The sequence below is a fragment of the Zootoca vivipara genome, chromosome 14 (assembly GCF_963506605.1).
Source record: "Zootoca vivipara chromosome 14, rZooViv1.1, whole genome shotgun sequence".
Taxonomy (NCBI): domain Eukaryota; kingdom Metazoa; phylum Chordata; class Lepidosauria; order Squamata; family Lacertidae; genus Zootoca; species Zootoca vivipara.
This window is the reverse complement of record NC_083289.1, coordinates 11,656,361-11,663,324: the sequence shown is the minus strand read 5'-3', so window position 1 is coordinate 11,663,324 and position 6,964 is coordinate 11,656,361.

Here is a 6,964-nt window from a genome sequence, read left to right as displayed (position 1 = left end):
CTGGAATATGTTACGGCAGATTTGTTTTAGATCTGTACCCATTTCATCATCAAACACTGTGCTCGGCAAATGCTAGGTTGTTGCTGGATCGTTGACTTTTATGAAGCCGGAACGAAATGTTACGGGTCACATCTTGCCACCAAAAGCAGCAGCGATCCCACATCTCCTCTTCCCCGTTCAGTAGGGTATAGTAGGGTATAGTGTGTGGCACGATGCCATCGTGCTGTAAGATTCCCTGCCGCTTCCTTAATCTGCTAGCTGCAGCTCGTAGAGGCAGGAAAACTTGCAACTTGCTACTGCTGTATCATATGTTTTGCATATCTACAGTGGAGAAGAAGTGGAGGTGGAGATGCGAGGCTGCTGATTTTGGTGGCAAGCATACCATGCACCACCCTTGGTGCAGATAAGCTGATTATACGGATGCATGTGCAAGCATGTGCACACATGCACACAAATGTATATAGAAGCACATACATATACACACACACACACAAATCTGAATTAAATAAGTCACAAGCACCCATGCCTACAGGGTATATATGGGAGGCTTACAGATTCTGCTTCCTTATGCCAGGCCCTTGTTCCTGGTGAAGAAGTGATTTAAGGTTTAGCACTTTAAAAAAATAGCTACCTTAATCAAATGGCTGGATCCTGTATTATTCTGCCATCTGGTAGCCCAACATTGTAGATGCTGGAAGAACAAATTACAAATTAAGCATAAAGGTTAGTATCAATTTGTTAAGAAAAGTGTGGACAATATTTAAGTTGGGGGCAATCTATCTACACACACACACACACACACACACAAAGAGTGGGTATTATGTAGTCGTCAGTTGTGTCTGACTAGACCTGAGGAGACTAGGGTTCTTCTTCCTGTTTAGCCATGAAGACTTTTTGTTGCTGATCACCACTGGTCTTGATATATAAACAGACCAAAAGAAGATATAAAATTCATTTAAAGGTAGAACACATGTTGGGTTTAAATGTGAGTTCTGGTCTGGAAGGATGAAAGGCTGCTGCTTCAAGCTACAAAGTCTTAAAAGCTTGCTTTAAGTCTTACAAGCAAAAGAACCTCACTCCACATTTGCACCATACACTCATGGCTTCCTCCAAATAATTCTGGGAGCTATAGTTTGTTAAAAGTACTGAGAGTTCTTGGGAGACCCCTATTCCCCCCCAGAGAGCTAGAATTTCCAGAGTTTCTGGTGAAGCAGGATTTATTGTTAAACCACTGGGAATTGTAGCTCTATAAGGGGACCCCGGGTCTTGTAACAACTCTCAGCACACTTAAACTACAGCTCCCAGAATTCTTTGCAGGGAAAGCCATGACTGCGTAAAGTGGTATCGTCATGTTGTAAATAATTGGTGAGGACGTGGCCTCAGCCTACCACAGAGATTCCCATTTGAGTCCCATCCCTCTCTGTCCATACAAAAAATTCCAGCTCCTTCAACTTCATCAGCTCTAGGACAAGTCCATGACTTTTCTTGAGATTTTCACCATCCCATGTAAGCCTCCCCATATCTTTGTTTCCACCTGTTGCCTGTTTTTCCTTTATTTCCACCCACCCACCCACTGCATCAAAGATGGGTGGTTCCACATATCTTACTTCCTTTAGTTTTGGGGGGAAATACATTGTTAATTTACCCTAAACTTGTGATCAGTTGACACATGAGAAGCTCTCCTTATGACATTCCTCTGTGAATTGTAACACCGTCTAATAAAATTCATGCGTTTTCCATTAGGGTTTTATTCCTCCCTCCCTCAAAAATAATGCTGCTTTATAACTTGCTGGAATTTTGACCTGTTAATCTTCTTAGCAGTGTGACATCAGCAGAGACACTGATCCCCTTAGTAAGGTTACTTAGGTATTACTTTGGTCTTTTCACATAGCAGAAGCCAGCTCAGAAGAGGCTGATGCTTCATTATGTAATATAGATTTAATGTAGCCTTTTTGCTTTGTCGTAGAGCAACCCCAGCGTATATCCATGTTGGAAATTCTGCTGGGAGTGTGGAGGGGAAGCTCTTGACCTCAGTGGAATATTGCAGTTGCTCTGTGTACTTGATTGGCTTGCGGTTTTTCCTTTGAAGAACCTTTTCTTGTACATTCTGTCTGTGTATGTTCACAAGGACACAGTTCAACCTATGCAGGACAATTGGAAATTTTTGGTTTCTCAACCAACCCCTTGAACTCTGGCTACTGTGATTTCAGTAGACATTTCCCCCACACTTTCAGGTCCATGAGGACTAGAAACTTCTCTCCCTTTTTTGTTTACACTCTGATTGTCAAGACAGGGAGTACTGTGCCTAACAGCAAAACTCTATATTTATTTTAGATGCATAGAGTACACTCTTAAATTTCCTCCCTAGAGCCATCTGACTTCTAGACTACTGCCACTAGGGGGGGAAACCAAGTACAGCCATACCTTGGATCCTGAACGCCTTGCAAGACGAACATTTTGGCTCCCGAGCACTGCAAAGTGAGTGTTCCGGTTTGCGAATGTTCTTTGGAACCCGAACGTCTGGCGTGGGTTCCTGCAGCTTCCGGTTGGCTGCAGGAGCTTCCTGCAGCCAATCAGAAGCCGCGCCTTGGTTACCGAACATTTTGGAAGTCGAACGCACTTCCAGAATGGATTCCGTTTGACTTCTGAGGTACAACTGTACTGTAAGTTTTTAAAAATCCTTTGTCCTCTTTAACACCTTACTTCTTTCTCGGTTAGGGCTGGTTCCTTGTGCTGCAATTGCCACATTTACCAGCTGCCCCCCTCCCCCACCCTTACCTTCCAAGTCCCGGACTGCAGAATCTGGGACCGGCAGCCGTGTGACACCAGAAGTTGCGTCAATGTAACTTCCGGTGTTGCTTTGCCCTTCTATGGGCACTAAAAATAGCCGCCGCCGGCTTCGAAAGTCGCTTGTACGCATGTCAGGAAGTGCGTCGACGCAACTCCCGGTGTCGCTCCGCCCATCTATGGGCACCAAAAATGGCCGACACCGGAAGTTGCGTCTATGGACTTCCGGACATGCGTAGGTGCGACTTTTGAAGCCGGCGGCGGCCATTTTTGGTGCCCATAGAAGGGCAATTCGGAAAGGAAAAAAATGGCCGCTGGCAGGAGAAAATAACGGAGAAAAACGGGAGACGAAGTGATACGGGGGACCACCGGGAAAAGGTAAGTAAAAATGGGGGTTTCCTGGGGAAAACGGGGTACTTGGCAGCTATGCCCCCACCGCCGGCCACTATCCAACCCAACCACCATTTCTAAATTGCGATTGTCGGTACTTTGGGTGCAGAGACCCACTTTTTCTCTGCAGTGCCCCGTAAAGCAGTGCGCCCACAGAGGGGGCTGTAACCATAATAACAGAAGGTGGTGGTGGCAGCAGCAGCACCCAAAGGACCCGGGAGTTACCCACACGTGTCTTTTTATTTGCATCTGTCCATGTATTCCAATGTTTGCCAACTGTGACTCAGAAGAAAAAGAAAACAGAACCAGCTCTTGCCTAATCGCCTGGAGGCAATTCTTACAACAGGTGAGGCTATATTAATATGGCATAACATATCAAGGTGATGCTGAGTCTGCTACTTACTCTCTGTTTCTGGTATACAAGTAAGCTCCCAAGTGCATTAGAAGCCAGGCACTCTCTAGCCCCAATGAATCAGTGGGCTCCACTTTTATTTTTTAAAATACAAATGCCCCGCTTTCTCCTCTCTGCTTTCCTCCTGTTTTTCTCAGGGCATCTCGTCACTGCAGACATATTGGTTTAATAGCCATTATTTTGCCCTTAAAGAATCCCTGACAAGTGTGCAGGCCGTGTCTGTATGTATGTAGTGGTAAGGATCCTCCCAAGCAGGGTTTTCCACACCTACCTGTACACTAAGCGTACTGACCGATTCATCGCAAGCCCTGACAGTTGCCCTAGGACTCAGCTACATTAGTAAAAAAAAAAAAAAACAGCATTTTGAATGCATTATAAACATGCCACACCAGATTTTCCATAGCATTTTTTCTTTTTTTATAACGATTTAATTTCTGACTTATTTATTGCATTCCCGCCCCCCGCCCCCGTGTGTAGATCTACCCATAGTAGCAAACCATTATAACATTGCCGTGTTCCTTCCCTCCCCAAATCTTTCTCCTCCTCTCTTTTTAAAAAAATAAATAAATAAAATAAAAATAAATAAAATAAATAAATAAAATAGACAAATCTGTCAGTGGTGTGTTTCCATCAGCTGAAAACCACCGTGTTACATGTTTTAGCTTTTTCTTAAAAAATAAAATACAATTGTTAATAAAAAATACACAAAGATGACTTACAGTTGCTTACGCAAAACACATCGGTCAATCTGAGGTTCTTTTCAAGTGGCAGCAAATTAGGAATGCAAAGGTAGCAATAGGTTCTGATTATTACAGATTTAATCCTGCTGCAATTTTAAGCTTCACATTAAATTGAATCGACTGCTGCATGCACAATTGAACATAAAAGTGCCACCCTGTGTCTTGCAATTGCGTAGGCCCTGATTTTACACTTTAATAATAATAATAATAATAATAATAATAATAATAATAATAATAATAATAATGTTTACTGGTATATGTAAAATATGGACAAGTGGGGGGAGGCACGCCTAGAGAGTTGGGTCATAGTAATAGATTATAACTCTCGCACCAACTTTCTGTGAAGGGGCCTTGCCTGACATCAATAGGCAGGGAGTTCCGCAGGTTAGGGGCTAACTACACTAAAAGATTCAGTTCTAGCAAATGCAAAATGGGTGATATGTGGCACCCGTGTCTATATAATGTGCCTTTAAAACGAAGTCGCCTAGCCACAGCTGAAGAAATAAACAGCGGAATAATCTGGAGAGTTTAAAAGAGGCTCTGGCTGCTGCTGCCACCGCCGTTGCTTGGCAGAGAACTTACTCTAAGACTCGATCAATCCCTTTTCCATCTCTTTTTTTTTTCTCTCTCTCTCTCCTCGAGTGGCAGGAGCTTCTGACTGTTGCTTTCTTTCCCTAATCCCTGGTGGAAGGGCCAAGGAACATGTTTTTCCAGGCCACATTTCTTCACGCTTGCCTGAACATGAAAAGCTTACGGAAAGCTGCAGACCAGTCTTGGTCAGTAGGGTAGCGATCGCTTGCGTTTGCCAATGCTTGGGCCTCCTGAACACTTATGTAAGCTGAGCTGGTGTGGGGGGTAGAAAGTCCCTTTTCTCTCTCTCTCTCCAAATTTTTTTGGCTTGCCTGGTTTATAGCAGGTAATCGTTTTATAGCTTCACCAAATGCTTCCATGCAATGGAACCCTGCACATTGCAGGTGATTTTGGGGTGCACTGTAGGGTGCCCAGTCAGTTCATTCATGGCACTGGGTTGTAGCCTGTGGAACTGTCCCATCTGCGCAAAAGCTGCTTGTGCAGCCGAACTTCTCCTCCCTTTGTGCACCACCCAGGTCTGTTCTGGGGGTTCCCCCAACCTTCTGGAGCAGATTTGGGGAGCAGGCTTGCAGGGGGAGAAGAAGGGGAAGCTCAGGTAGAAGTTGTGGTGTAAAGGGGATGTCTCTGTCGAATGCGACCCAATGGAGCTCAGCTTCTAATGCCCATTCTCTTCAGCGGATCTTCTTGAGCAGGACTTGTCTCTCCCCTTTCCCTTTCCCTGTTTTTTGATAAATGTTTATTAACACTTTTCAGAATACAAGACAACTAATTGACACAAAGAATCATAAAAAAGGAAAGGAAAAAGAGGAGAATACAGGGATCCTCTCTAACGAATAAAGCTTAACTTTTGTCCCATACAGAGTGTCCTCCCAGCTCTCACCTGGGAGCATCTCTCTTGTCTCCCAGCCTCCTGCACTGAGAGAGATATTCTTCCCTGTCTCTCACACAGGGTCTGTATATCCCCTTCATCTGCATGCAATTCTTACCCAAAGACAGATAAAATGATAATAGAATACCAAGGTTAGGAATATAAGAATATGCGCTCTACGTGGGGCTACCTTTGAAGGTGACCCGGAAACTGCAATTAATCCAGAATGCGGCAGCTAGACTGGTGACTGGGAGTGGCCACCAAGACCTACATTGGCTCCCAGTATGTTTCCGAGCACAATTCAAAGTCTTGGTGCTGACCTTTAAAGCCCTAAACGGCCTCGGTCCTGTATACCTGAAGGAACGTCTCCACCCCCATCGTTCAGCCCGGACACTGAGATCCAGCGCCGAGGGCCTTCTGGCGGTTCCCTCACTGCGAGAAGCAAAGCTACAGGGAACCAGGCAGAGGACCTTTTCGGTAGTGGCGCCCGCCCTGTGGAACGCCCTCCCATCGGAGGTCAAGGAGATAAACAAATACCTGACCTAAAGGCAGCCCTGTTTAGGGAAGTTTTTAATCTGTGATGTTTTAATGTAATTTGGTATTTGTTGGAAGCCGCCCAGAGTGGCGGGGGAAACCCAGCCACATGGGCGGGGTATTAACAACAACAACAACAACAACAACAACAACAAAACAGAGAGAGAGAGGGGGGGGGGAGTGACTTCCAACTACTGTACCCATCCATTCTCTGAATAGGAATTAACATGGGAGGCAACCCACTGTCAGCCTTTGAATGAGCTGGGGGAATGTAAGGTTTCCATGCCAGTGTACATTGGGTAGAGGAAAGACATTGAAGGTAGGGCTCGGTGGGTTTCCACATGTGTTTAGAAGTCCAGCCCACTTCATGCATACATCCGTCTCAAGGGTGAGTGCATATTTTTTTTAAAAAAATAAGAAAATTTGCGTTATTTATTAATGCTTTTCATCCTGAAATACACATCTTTGTATGCATTTTGTCCTAGAGCATGCATTTTTGGTACACGTTTTGGTATGCATTTTGGAGCCAATGATGATATTGTGAAATTGGGAGAACTGAAGGATAACAATTGCATTCCAATCCATGCATTTGTTCGGGAAGGAGAAATTGGGTCAGTTTGCTTTAAAAATACAGACGGAACA